Here is a 15,258-nt window from a genome sequence, read left to right on the forward strand (position 1 = left end):
GCAGTTTGCCTTAGTTAACAAATGTTGGTGTTACTGGCATATAATTACAGATGCAGCCATTCAAAGTGCGCGGTACAGACACCGCAGTACAGATACCGCAGGTAAGATGACACGCGATACCGCGGTGCGTGATTGGTTGACCGACAGGGGCACTCGTGGTCCGTTGGTCTGTCGTAGAAAGACTTACTGTACTGTAAACGTCTTTACTGTGCCCGTTGTAGATATTGAATTTTACCACTGAAGGGAAATCTTAGTAGCTGAGCATAAAAAGAATAGGAGCATACTGTAACGCGTGTGAAGGCCATAAACGATATTAATTTTGGAACGTAAACATACAGTATATGGCTGGTCTTGGTACTTTAAAGAAAAAAATACGCACCAGTATTCCATTTCTCCCTAAACATTGTAAGCTTCGAAGTCTTTAACTAATGTGATACCGGAGTCAACAAGCATACTTTTAGAATTTGATTAAAAGGGAATATAATATGGAATCGCGTATCTCAATAATTTAATAACGGTTTGATTATATCCGTGTACTGCGGCAGGGCTGTTTCGCCTGCCTGATCATGCGAGCTCTCTTGTAGCCTACTGGTCTAGGTGCGTGACTACTGGCTGGCAGGTTGTGTGTTCGAATCCAGCTGGTGCTGGACTTTTCATTTTTATTTATTTATTTTTTAATCGCGTAACATAAACATATTACCGTATGCAAACTGTACTGTATACAGTATGTATATGTATATTTAATGTCTTAACTGTGCCCGTTTAATTGAACTTAAAAAAAATATTTAACACGAACATTAAGCTGCTTACATCTTCCGCCTGAGAACAGTCACCCGTTGCTACCCAACGCAGAATGGTGATTGGCTGACACCATCTGACACCCCTCTGATTGGAGAAAAAAGACGTGCTGGTTTGCTATACATACTGTACCAGGAAGAGGATTTCTTTCTATTCGAAACGTGTATTTTAAAAGTTTAATTAAGAAGTAAAAACCTTACAGCGTACACAGATTTCTAAACTGATCAGGATCTTTGTCTCATGCATAATAATGTTCACCGCTCTGTCCAGCAAATTAATAATAAACTTTATTTTATATAGCTTTTTAAACGAATAAGTAATTAGATTGCTCATAAACCTAATCACTTGCTTTTTCTTTTTATTTAGGCTCAGATTTCAACTATAGATCGTATTATTAATAACCATAATAACAACCAACCAACAAAAACAACCATATAAACATAATACCAACCAAAAACATAGATAACAACCACAATACAAAATCAAATAATCAAACCATTTTACACTCGCAAAGTCCTCCAATTATCATAATCCCGCCCCTTATGCAAAACCAAACCTTCCTCCCATCCCAGTTTATCCTGTTTATCATAAAAAAAAATCCACCTCAATTTTCAACATAAAGCATTACACAAAATCAATACCTCAACACTCCATACTCAACAACGATAATTCACAAACAGCCAGAACATGTAACTACACATTCCCAAACAGACCTAATTTCCATAGCCCCGCCCTTTATGCAAAACCAACATCCCTCCCCTGTTCTCTCTCTCCCCTGGCGGTTGTAATTGTTTTTATTTTCAAATAAATTTTAGCAAAGTCATGTATTTTAAAAATCTTAAGATTTTTCTATTTATGTCTTTATTTAGTGGTTTCATTAGTGACAAAGGCTAAACTTTCTTGGAAAAATGTCTTTTATGTAAACCATGTTTGCTATTAATTCATTCAGGGCTAAAATATGTTCATTGTCTTCTAATGAAAGAAGGGTTCCTTTCGCCGTAGTCGAGAGCCTAGCCTTTAACTAGTAAGTACTGTATTTACTGGGTTTTTGAGGGAGGGGGTGTCTTTCGCTGGAAATCTCGCCTCCTACTTTGAAAATACCCGTGAAACCGGTTCAATTCGTCACAGCCAGCACTCCTGCAGAGAGTTGGGTTGTACTTGCAGTGTATACAGTACACGCGTTATGCTCTTCGTTAATGTCTGTGAAGTTTTATTTAATCTCTGAGCCATACTGATTCTTCTGGAAGCACACCAGTATTCCACTTTCTCCCTAAACATTTTTAGGATCAGAGTCTTACATGTGGTTATTTCGAAAACGTTTGTACGTGCTCCTTCTTACCATGTTACTGTTTACCGTTACTGACCATATTAAGTTTAAGTGCCTGTGGGCACTTTTCCTGTCCGTGGGGGGTGGACCGTCTTTCATTAGAAGGTTAGTCTGTTCTACTCTGAGAATGTAGGGGGGGTGGGAAGTGCCTGCGGTCATTTAATTAGTATTAAAATCTTAGTTATCTTTCTAGTTCACAGGTTTGCATGCATAATTTAATTTTGAAAGCCACTGAGACATCAGGTACTACTGTTGTATTTATGAAAAAGAAACAAAACAAAAAACATACTAACAACTGTGCCATCCTACTCCTTAGTTAATACATTTTATTATTCATAAACAGTTAACATTGTTAGCAAAATATTTTGAATTATATTTAACCCTATTTTTTCTTTAGTTTTGTATTTAACTTATTATATGATAGTCAGACTTAATGTATATTAATGTATATTTGAACAATGAAAATATATTTTTACAAGATTTTACATTAAGTTAAAATTAATATGGTTAATAATAGTAAACTGTAACATGCTGTAACAAGATCGGTTAAACTTCAAAGAAAATCCTTTCAGAGAAAATGTTTCAGGTGTGAAGAACAAACCTGTTCCCACACACCCTGCCCCCACTACCATTAGAATATACACAAACATTTTAGCGTTTCATTCTGAGCAGAAGACCCTCACACCTGAAGAGTGCTGGCTGTGACGAATTAAACCGGTTTTACAGGTTTCAATCACAGATTGGGACTCAGTAAAGTAACACACAGCGCCACTGGATTTGATAATACTGTACCTAACCAAAATCCGCAATATGGAAACAGAACCTGTGTAATTGTTGATAGATGATGTACTCGTAACATTTTTTCAAGACGAACTACAACATTTAAAAAATGACTTGTATGTACTTGATATCTCTAATCAATCCACGGGTTCCAGCACAAAACGAAACTAAAACGCATAACTTTAAGCGCTTCTTATTAGTTGCTCAAAAGTAATTTGACCGTATGAAATGCATAATATAAACCTAGAAACATATACGTGAGCAGTACTTAAGCACTGTAGTATCGGTGTTAAGACATACCTCTCAAATACTGTAAATCAAGTTAAAAATATCTCAAGACCGATTCTGGTCGTAATGAAACCATGTTTCGTGTATGTTTTCTTTTTCATCTTGAAATAACTCATTTCTAAATACCTTTTTCACTGTTAACATCTTGTAGCAACTTTGCGACAAAATATACACTCTGACAGTTCATCCTGCTACCAACATTAAATAAAACAAATCTTAAGATTTCTATATTTATGTCTTTATTTAGTGGTTTCATTCGAAGCTTACAATGTTTAGGGAGAAATGGAATACTGGTGCGTATTTTTTTCTTTAAAGTACCGAGACCAGCCATATACTGTATGTTTATGTTAAGATTTCCCTTCAGTGGTAAAATTAGATATGAATATTCAATACTTAAATGGGCACAGTTAAGACATTAAATATACATATACATATTGTATACAGTACAGTTTGCATACGGTAATATGTTTATGTTACGCAATTAAAAAATAAATAAATAAAAATGAAAAGTCCAGCACCAGCTGGATTCGAACACACAACCTGCCAGCCAGTAGTCACGCACCTAGACCAGTAGGCTACAAGACAGCTCGCATGATCAGGCAGGCGAAACAGCCCTACATAGCTCTGCCGCAGTACATGGATATAATCATACCGTTATTAAATTATTGAGGTACGCGATTCCATATTATATTCCCTTTTAATCAAATTCTAAAAGTATGCTTGTTGACTCCGGTTTCACGTTAGTTAAAGACTTCGAAGCTTACAATGTTTAGGGAGAAATGGAATACCGGTGTGTATTTTTCCTTGTGATATTTTAAGCTCTAGTTGAATGATAGGTGTCGCATTTTAAATCATTTTCGTAGCTAGAAATTATGAAACGCCCTGTTAAAAGCAAGGAAGTTTTTATGCCCCGTTGAAGTAAAACAAAATGCCTGACAAAGTATGGCTTGGACAGATTCCAAGTGCTTGTACAAATGTGCTAAAGAAATTATACTTTGAGTATACAGCTTGTCCAAAGTCATCCATTATTAATACTATTAGTAATATCTTCAGTAAAGGCTTTGATGCATAAATATTTCTGATAAAGGTAGGTTATGTACTTCTGTCCAACTGAGCAATCTTGCTTTCATAATATATACCAACATTTTAATGACTGATGATTAACATGCTGTAATACACAGTTCAAAATTAAAGGCTCAAATGCTGTACATGAGAGGTTAAGCTCCCCCTGGCGGTTTTACAAGGCGACGCCGGATAGTTAGTCACGTGACACACGTGACACACGTGATACCGCGTGATACTGTGACACGCCCACCGGGGTATGCCGCGAAATACCTCACCCATTTTGAATGGCTGCATCTGTACTGCTCGCTCCTTACTGGTTCAACTAAAGCTTCAGAAACCTTTTGCCTGTCTGCAACATGGCTGAATAAGGCACACAGAATTATAGTAGAAGTAAAATCTAACTTGTTTTAAATCAAGCTGCATTAAATAACTTATCATGACAAAAGATTAAGATGGATCTGAGCTGCCACACCATTTCCTGATTCGAGTTACACAGGGGAGTGAAACTACTGAAACCAACATTTGAAAAGAAGCTGAAATAGGTCCAGTATTTCACTGTGATTTAACTAGCAAATCTAGCTGTGTCGACTGCACTGGTGACAGACTGCTCTGACAGGGAGGTTTTGTGTAACTTGTCTTTCAACTGTATTGGCTACTGTCCAGGCTGACTGCATGGTTGAGACATTTTAAGATGTACAGTACTGTATATCTGAACCTCATGCAGTATTTGTTTAATTCCTTCCTTAAACTGGCAAATGTAGAAAATATACTTAAGGAAGATAAATTACACTCCTGAGGAATTATTAGGGAACTGAAGGGGTGGGAAGAAAGTCTGCAGCCTTCCTCAGGCAAAGCAGGGTAGGGGTGGGGGTAGTGAGATCAGCTGAGAAAGTCCAAAACCTGCAGCACTGATACACACTCAGGCAGGCAGAAATTCACACTCTTTCTGACACAGGACAGCACAAATAGCAAGGAATGTCAGAAAGCATGCAAAGTACAACATTTGAAAGTATTGCCTGCATACAAAACACAATCTGCATGCAGAAAAGTGGAGAGCAAAATGTGGTCAAGATGCCAACAGGTGAGGAGGATGAGGATGAAGCAGCTTTCATTGTACCTGTAATATACAAGTGACCAAAATATAACATTTAATTATACACACATGCTAAACACTGGTTATTAAACATCTCTTATATACTTAGTTGTAAAAAACTTTGCAGTGCTTTTTTGTTTTAGGACATTATGAGCAATTTCCCTTGATCTTTTTTTGTTACCAGATTCAGAATGGCTTTGTGTGGTTCTAGGGTTCGAGTCAAGGTTTCTAGACATCTACAGTAGACATCACCTTCCCTGTTTCTTGTGTAATATTTAAGCCCATCTTTACATCGGCCAACAACAGCTTTATCACACATGCGAGAGCAATTTTAGAAAGTTTCCTTGCCCTCTTCATATTACATCTTAGAGAACTGACAACATCTGGTTTGTCACCTGGTGTCCCATTTACGTTTCATGAAAGACTTAACTGTAATACTTTAATCTTAATCAGTATCTGCAAAAAGTCACATACTCTTAACATAACATCAAGTTCTACTTTCAATGTGTACTTAATGAAGATGTACGAAGTTTAAATAAACACACTAAAGCTTAATCATTCGAATTTGTATTAACAGGTTTTGAAAAAAAACGTGTTTTCAAATAAACATGAGAAAAAAAGGAAATTTAACTAATCACACAATCCCAGTTTGCTCTGGAGCATTGTTAGTCATTGGTGTCAAACAGCAAATTCCAGGAAAAGTTACAACATGCCCCACCAAGTACGGGTGGAGCGGTGGCTCTGTGGCTAAGGATCTGTGCCTGTGTCCGGAAGGTTGCCGGTTCAAATCCCGCGGCCGGCAGAGGAATCCTACTCCGTTGGGCCCCTGAGCAAGGCCCTTAACCCCAACTGCTCCAGGGGCGCCGTACAATGGCAGACCCTGTGCTCTGACCCCAAGCTTCTCTCGCTGTCTCTGTGTCTGTGTCTCCCTGGAGAAAAGCTGGGGTATGCGAAAAGATGCATTCCTAATGCAAGAAATTGTATAGGGCTAATAAAGAAACATTACATTATACTTCACTGTAAATGTTTTGACCTAAAGGGGATGTTTAGGCAAACAAAAGTCTGATAAGAAGATAGCCTTTGTATTTGCACTTTTCTGTAGATGAACTGGCACACAATTGTGTTGGTCTACAAAATGTTGCTTGCCCTAAACAAGTGTTTGTAACCTTTGACAAAAATATGATGTGTAAACTGCTGGCAGAATTGCTTAATGACCCACAACTGACCAGAGTGTCTGTTTAGACTCTAACCACAGGATGAGAACATGTACTGTACCACTTAGCTAAAATGAGGAAGTTGCTACAGATCTTTGGTTTTGTTTGCTACACTATGAAAAAGAACCTCATTACAAACAGATGTTGGAAAACTAGAGAAATATCACAAAATGACCAAACAGATTAATCAATAGTTAAATAATTACAACCCCAAATTGTAAAGATCTTTGCCAAGAATATGTGAGCCTTTGAAAAGAGTTATAATTCAGGCACACTAAACTAATTTTTATTAACAATGATAATGGCAATCAAAAATGATCAACACGCAGCCTAAAATGTACAACATACAAATAATACTATTTACAAATATGGCATATCTCCCAGAAAATCCCCAGACTACTACCAAGTATTCAAAACCACTATAATGCCTACAAATACCAAAAGAAGACAAAGCCAAAATGCACAGAATACAACCTACAGTTAATTCTCTCTCTATATAAATCTGGATGCTACAAAGTGACTGGGAAACCTATGTCCCTGTTCTAAACATGCAACCACTAATCAGGAGAGGCTACTCTTTACCCAGGGATTCTCTGTACAGAGCTTCCTAAAAACAACAGAATGTACCTGGCAGATGATTCATTTTGTGATGTGTCCTCCTTTCTCTTCTCTCCTCTCTGTTTTTTCCCCTCTCTTCCCATGTCCTCCTCTCTCTGCATTCCCTCAGCTGTCAAAAGCTGCACTAGAGCTAAAAGAACAGCAACAGAATATTTACCACAAGCTCCATTTATAGCCAGCAGCCATATCACTCTGCAACTCACAACTGGCAACCCCCTGAAGCTCAGCAGGTGTGAGCCTGGTCAGTACCTGGATGGGAGACTCCTGGGAAAAACTAAGGTTTTTGCTGGAAGAGGTGTTAGTGGGTCCAGTAGGGGGTGCTCACCCTGTGGCCCATGTGGGTCCTAATGCTCCAGTATAGTGACGGGGACACTAAAACAGAGGTCCTGACTCTCTGTGGACAATAAAAATACCAGGGCATTTCTTGAAAACAGTAGGGGTGCAACTCTGATGTCTTAGCCAAATTACCAATCATGGCCTCCTAATAATCCCCATCTCTGAACTGTCTTCATTACTCTGCTCTCCTCCCCACTGAGAGCTGATGTGTGGTGAGCGTTCTGGCGCTCTATGGCTGCCGTCGCATCACCCAGGTGGATGCTGCACATTGGTGGTGGTGAAGGGAATCCACATTACCTGCAAAGCGCTTTGAGTGGAGAGTCCAGAAAAGCGCTATATAAATGTAAGGAATGTATTATTGTTATTTACCAATAAATAATTCAAAAACTTAAACAGGACGTTTCATTACTGTGAAACCACCAACTGGACCAATTACTTCAATAATGTCCATTAACAGTTTAGGGGGAATGATATCTGAGGGACAGGAGGACGATTTGAATAGAGCCACAGTGTGAAACAGCCCCTGGTGAACTTAGCACGTCATAGAGACTATTTTATCAACACGAAAGGATAATAAATTCTCACATCAAACTACAGAGGCAATAGAACGTGTACTGAGGGAAGGATTTACAAGACGAAGTGGCAAACAGAAATTTAGGATTACGTTGATTAGTAGAAATCTATTCAGGGAAATACTTCTTACAGATTGAAGATCTTCATTGGGGTTTTTAAAAGATCCTTCAAGCGCATGTAGTGAACTGCTACCTGGCATTCCTTTTTAAATCACACTGCCTCTTGTATAGAGGAAATTGTTATATAGCCAAGGACATTTTTACCTGATTAAGAGTTAACTAATTCTACACAGTCAGAAGACTGCAAAAGCTCTGCAACAAATTCACAGAGAAAAAGCCTTTTATAAGTTTAAGTGGGCAATAGCTAAACATAGAATTGAATTGTTAACATCATTAACAATTCAATTAAAATCATTAACAAAAAGTTTGTTACAAAGAAACCAGTGAGTTAGTGAGACAGTGAGTTACAGTTAATAGCGTTACTCAGAATTTCACAAGTGTGGGTTTTCTTGTGCTTTCTAAGAACTGACACAACAGGAACTCTCTTTAGATCAAGGCAGAGTGAGGGTGTGGAAACTTGGTGGGAAACTTGGTGAGACACTAGTCAAATATATTTACACTTTTTTTGAGCCCAACTGATTAGGGTGCAGACCACCTCTTGCAAAAAATCTCAGCTTTTCCCAGTAACTATTAACAAAGTACAGTTTACATGTCCATTCAGCCAGGTTTGGAGATGGAGAAAACTGCTAAATTTCTCACATCCATGATTAAAGTCTGGAATAGGATAAAAAAAAAAACTATACATTTCTTTCCCAACTGCTTCAGTCTGATGCACAAATGCAGGAAATGCTGCTCCCTTGTTTCCTAATCCTGCAATATAGTGCCTTTGTGCTGCAACAAATAACTGTATTGTGTATTATGTATTGTGAGCATACTGTCCAATTGGACTTCAATATCTTTAACTTTGGCTCCAGGAAAACATTCCTCTGAACATTTTTCACCATAATGTCACGCATGATAAGAGTTGCCAATGATTAAAATACCAGAGACTAGTTCAGACACAGCAGTCCCAGCAGATGAGAGATTATCTGCAAAAATGGCAAACCTGTTTGGATGTTTTGCTTCCAGGGAGACTAGAGCAGTGCTGAGCTGAATCCACAGCAGTGTATCAGTCATTCAGTCATCACTGAGGGCTGTGTGTGGTACAGCACGGCAACAAACACTGACTGAGCGAGAGACACTTTTTAATAACGCAGTCAAGTTCTTCCGACTGTTTGATATCCTGCAAATTTTTTATCCTCTCCTCTAGCTCAGAGATTTTGTTGGGGAAGCTCCTTAATAAGAATGACAAGAACAAACCGCAGTAGACACACAGCATAGGATTCTCCTCATCCAGACGAAAACCTTGCCTGCAGGAAATGAATGAATGAGGTTTCCCAGAGCAGGTCTGGAATCCGTTTCTTTCCCAGACTCCTGAAGAGGGTTATCTTTGCTTGTCCATTTTCATTACACAACGACCATTCAAGACTAGACAAGGCCAGATTTATTGTCCCCAGAGGGAAATTTTCAGTGGACACAGAACTTCTGTACATTTAAATATAATGCAGAAAAACAACCAAACAAACAAACATTGCATATCACTCTGTTGCACATGTATAACACATAACAACATATAACACTTATAACACATTACAAAACATATCGTACTCAAGTGGGCGGTAAGAGTCAAAATTGTGTTTATCCTTGCCATTTGCATTGACAGCTTTAATGGATAGTGGGACACAGGAACATTTGTATCTGTTTGACTTACATTTGGGAACCCTAAAAACATTTGCCAGAAGGAAGAAGTTGGTCTTCTGAATTGAGGATGTGGGAAGGATCCGATAGATTTTTTCCTGCCTGTTTGATTAGGGATTTTTCAAAGATTGTCTGCAGGGAGTGGTGCTGTTTCACTCCCATGACCTTCAGAGCTATTTGGATGAGACGGCTAATATGCGATCTTAATTGAACTGGTAAATTACCAAACCACACTGTTATGCCATATCTGATAATGCTCTTGATTACAGTATGGTAAAAGAGTAGCATTATTATCTGTCGAACCCCAAACACTCTTAGTCTTCGCAAGAAATGTAAGCGCTGCTGAACTTTGGAGCAAACCCTCCCAACATGAGTAGTCCAGCACAGGTTGATGTCTATGTGTACTCCTTAGTACTTACAGTATATGAATTGACCTGAATGATAAATTTGTTGTGGAGTACTACCTGTGAGTGATCACCAACTGCTCTGGGATCAAAAACTATTTCTTTTGTTTTATTAACCATCAAAATTAGGCTATTGTTGTCACGCCATTGCACAAACCTTTGGATTTCTGACATGTATACAGATGAGCTGCTACCTCTTTGCATTACGCCAAGCACAGCTGTATCATCGGAGAATTTGAAAATGAAGTTGCTTTGACAACTGCATGTACAATCAAAGTGTGAACAGAACTGGTGAGCTCACACAGCTCAGAGGGGCACCTGTGCTAATGGAAAGAGTTTTATTGACCCTGACATACTGTGTTCTGTTTGTTAAAAATTAGTGATACAATCTTATGATGTTATGGTTAACAGACATTTGCTTCAACTTGCTTATCGATATATGGGGATGGAGATTTTGTAATGTATTACCGTAACATGTGAAGAATAAATCTCTAGTACCCTTCATCTTGAAGAAACACACCAAGTCTCAAGTCCAGTATTGCATTCTGAGAACAAAATGGCAGCTGGATGGTTATTGTGCTTTATATAGGTGCTCTTTTTCATCTTCTCTATACAGTATTGACACACATTAGTTACTTACAGCATACTAAGTCAGCTGCCCAAAGAGATCCTGAAAATAGCAGCTTGCTTTCAGGGTCACGTTTGCAAAGCCCCATTTAGCAAGGTATAGACTGAATTTTCAAACTGCCAAAAGGGTCCAGAGAAGAAACTGTTCAATTTGAACAACATGCTCAACATGGCAGCCCAGCCAAGTGTCCCAGCATCTTGTCCTGAATATGCCCACATTTTTACATGAGCTAGCATTCAGCTTTAAGATCTGTGCTTTCAGAGTTCCCCAACCTATCAGTCTAATTTTTGTTCAGACACAACTTCCCATCGACTCTACAATCCTGTAAAATTACTGTTTGGAAGTCTAGCAATGAGCCCACTGAAGCTCAGCAGGTATGAGCCTGGTCAGTACCTGGATGGGAGACCCCCTGGGAAAGCTTAGGTTTTCCCTGGAAGAGGTGTTAGTGGGGCCAGTAGGGGGCGCTCACCCTGCGGTCTGTGTGGGTCCTAATGCCCCAGTATAGTGATGGGGATATACTGTTTTTATACTGTAAAAAACTGAGGTCCTGACTCTCTGTGGTCAATAAAATTCCCAGGGAGTCCTGGCCAAATTTCCCCCGGCCTTTACCAATCATGGCCTCCTAATAATCTCCATCTAAAAACTGGTGTCATCACTCTGTTCTCCTCCCTGCTGATAGCTGGTGTGTGGGGAGTGTACTGGTGCACCATGGCGTCTGTCACATCATCCAGGTGGGGCTGCACATTGGTGGTGGTGGAGGGGAGTAGTGGAGTGCTTTGGGTGGAGTATCCAGAAAAGCGCTATATAAGTAAGAAATTAATATTAGTAATTATTATTATTTTATCTACCCTTATGCACTGAAGTAGCAGTGGGTTTCAGAGACAAAAGGTTGTTATTCAGCTGGAAGTGAATAAATGAGTGAAATGTACTGTAAATCCCTGCCAATACACAGAAGAGTGTGACACAAAAGCTGCTTAATATTTTGTGTTTGACAGTTGTGTGGAGGGCGGGGAGAAAGTGGGAGGATTCAGATGAAGCTGTACTTAAATTCCATCTTGTACTGAAGAGTTACAGCACACACTTGAGACTTGACAGTTCTTGTTCTGCTGAGACAAGTAGCCCATACTCTCTATACGCTGGAAAACTAATAATAACTATGGCCACATTTACTTGTAAAGTGTCTGTGACCACAGGTGACATAGCTTCTGCTGGAACCAATGACAATGTTTATATCACCCTGATAGGCACCAATGACACAAGTGACACCTTTACACTGGACAACGGGGGTCAAGATCGTGTGAGAGGAGCAGTGAGTATCTCTTTAATGATTTGTATGCTAGTTATAAGTGAAAACGCCTTGCTTTGCAGGTTAGGCTGTCACTTAACATTGCCAGCTATTACAAAAATGGTAAAATTGTCAGAAAATCTGCTAAAGTTAAAGTCGCCTGAAACATCCTGAAAGAAATTATTAGTTTTATTAATTATTATTTAAAATATTGTTCACAATATAAATATTTCTTTCCTTTTAAAGTTATACAGCATTTAAGTAATGAAGGGAAGGTCCTAATTCACTTTCTTGTGAGTTTTACTGATGTCATAACTAGATATGAATTCTGTGTTCTGTGATGTTTGTGTTTAGCTGTGAAATTATATTAAAAAGAGATCTGAAATGCTACGGGGAAGTGTGGAGTTTGGTCTTCGTAGTGGACACTATGGTAATAAGGTGAACAGTAGTTTTGTCACACATTCTGAATAGTTGCATCTGTAGTTTAGTAAGAGCTGTATCTGTAGGGAGACTTTATTAGACAAAACTTACATGAACAGCAGATGCAGCCATTCAGAATGTGCATCAAGACTAGAGTTCGCCATACAGTACGTTAGGTGCACTGTGCAGCAGTACGATTTGCCTGGCAGAATTTAGATTAGTTACACTGGTGGCTCGAGAGTGAGGCGGGCCTGAAGCTCAAGTGAAGCATAATGCACACACTGAAGAAGAGCATTCCACACACGCCCCCTTATTTCTCACCGTAATTTGTCATATTTTGAGAACGTCTTAAAGAGCTTTAATGTTTCTATAATCCCCGAGCCACAATCTTGTGCTACTTTCACTTAGCTGCATGGGAATGATCTGCAACAGTGGTTCTCAGCCTTGAAACACAATGTCCCCCTTCAGTTAACACAACACCAAAGCTCCCCCTCAGTATGTATTACATGATTTTATGTAAACATTCTTTAAATTATTTTACTGCAGTTGTTATTTGTGAATTTACATGAAAGAAACACATCGAAAGAAAAACAAATGAAATAATGAAAGAAAATAATAATGAAAAAGTAAAGGTAGTCGGATCCCAATTCCCTTTTAAACTTCAGTTTATGTAATTTAAAAGGTCACCTCCAACATTATTAGCCAGCAGCCATATCACTCTGCAACTCACAACTGGCAGCCCACTGAAGCTCAGCAGGTGTGAGCCTGGTCAGTACCTGGAGAGGAGACCTCCTGGGAAAAACTAAGGTTGCTGCTGGAAGAGGTGTTAGTGGGGCCAGCAGGGGGCGCTCACCCTGCAGTCCATGTGGGTCCTAATGCCCCTGTATAGTGACAGGGACACTATACTGTAAGTAGGCACCGTCCTTTGGATGACGGTAAAACCGAGGTCCTGACTCTCTGTGGTCATTAAAAATTCCAGTGGGCCTCTCTAAAAGAGTAGGGGTGTAATCCCGGTGTCCAAATTTCCCATTGGCCCTTACCAATCATGGCCTCCTAATTATCCCCATCTATGAATTGGCTTCATTACTCTGCTCTCCTCCCCAATGAGAGCTGATGTGTGGTGAGCGTTCTGGCGCACTATGGCTGCCGTCGCATCATACAGATGGGGCTGCACCTGGTAGTGGAGGAGGGGATCCCCATTACCTGTAAAGTGCTTTGAGTGGAGTGTCTAGAAAAGCGCTTTAATAAGTGTAAGCAATTATTAATCATCAACGTGTTCTCTTGTGCTGCACATTTGCCATAAGTTTTGAAATTCTCAACACTGTAGAAAAAAAGAGGGCAACGTGAGTCACTTTTGACATCAAGTGTGTTTTGGTGCTTATTTTTGATTCTCAAAAGTGCAGAAAATCCAGCCTCACACAAATAGGCAAGTGAAAATGGAATGAGGATGCTCAGAGTTTGCTCAGCTAATTTTGGGTAGACAGAAAATGATTTCAACCAAAACGTAGCGATATCTCCAAAGTTATCGTCATTATTACAATGAAACACTGAAAGAATGTGTATCTTGGCTCAATTTGTAGCCACTAGAGTGGATATTATTTGTTGTGACTGTGAGATTCAGTGCCTGTAGAAACTCTGCTAACAGATTATGTGGCAAACAGCCCTGTTTCCTAAAATCCCCCAAAAAATGACAACCAAAGTAAATGCATTCTTCTTGAAAGGTTTATTTTTTTTTCATAAAATAACTGTGATCAGATCAAGCTGAAGACTGTATTTACTTTGGCTGCCTTTTCCTTGGATTTGGGCCCTACGCAAAACCAGTAGGAGACATTGTTGGACTACAGGAAAGCTAAATCTCATGTCAATATAGCACTCAGCCATGCAAAAGGCAAAAGCCAAATACACGAAAGGGCGAGAATTGCAGTTGTCTAATATCCACCCTATAGAGGGGCCTTTAAGGTATTACAAACTATAAGTATAAGCCCTCCCCCAACCCCTGCAAAAAATGACCCATCCTTTCATTTTTATTGCAGGTTTGATAAGCAGATTTCATAAGGTTCCTTAACAATGGCTCATCATGCAACCTGTTATCTCCTTAAATCAGTAACACCTCATCTCCCCCCTCACCCCATACCCATCATCCCTGCAGCCACCTAAAATCTCTGAATCTCCAAATTGTGTCTCTCCCCTTATTATCAAAGAACAGGAGGTCCTTCAGCTTTTTGCAAGCCAAAACTGCAAGAAGGCTGCTGGTCCATATCTCGTTTCTCCAAATGCCTTGAAGCACTGTGCTGTTCAGCTCTCCCCAGTGCTCACAGACTTACTGAACCAGTCCTTGGACCAGTGCAGGTCCTTGCCTGCTTCAACTCCTCTACTATCATCCCCATTCCAAAGTTTTATCGGCCATATACCAGTTGCACTTACTTTGAGCCTGAACCTCCAAACTATCACAGATTCAAATCTGAATGCCCTTACAATTTTCATACAGAGTCAGTCAGTGGGGAATGCAGTTTAAAATTGCCTCCACTAAATCCTGTAACATCTGGAATCTCAAGGATCATATAAGAGACTCTTTGTCGTTGATTTTAATTCTCCATTTATCACCAAACACTCCGAAACTCCTCTGCAATGAA

General features: G+C 39.4%; 1 long non-coding RNA gene across 2 annotated transcripts in view; it reads right to left on the reverse strand.

The window, feature by feature from the left end:
• The window catches only part of LOC138223308 (uncharacterized), a 61,679-nt gene that overhangs the window by 11,919 nt on the left and 34,502 nt on the right, over positions 1-15,258 (reverse strand). The window contains exon 2 of one of the 2 annotated variants that reach the window (XR_011181733.1): positions 7,193-7,313. The exons of the other annotated variant lie outside the window; for it this stretch is intronic. This is a non-coding gene — a long non-coding RNA (uncharacterized lncRNA). The remainder of the gene's footprint in view (positions 1-7,192; positions 7,314-15,258) is intronic. 2 annotated transcript variants of the gene reach the window in all.

Source organism: Lepisosteus oculatus, chromosome 16 (genome assembly GCF_040954835.1).
Source record: "Lepisosteus oculatus isolate fLepOcu1 chromosome 16, fLepOcu1.hap2, whole genome shotgun sequence".
Lineage (NCBI taxonomy): Eukaryota > Metazoa > Chordata > Actinopteri > Semionotiformes > Lepisosteidae > Lepisosteus > Lepisosteus oculatus.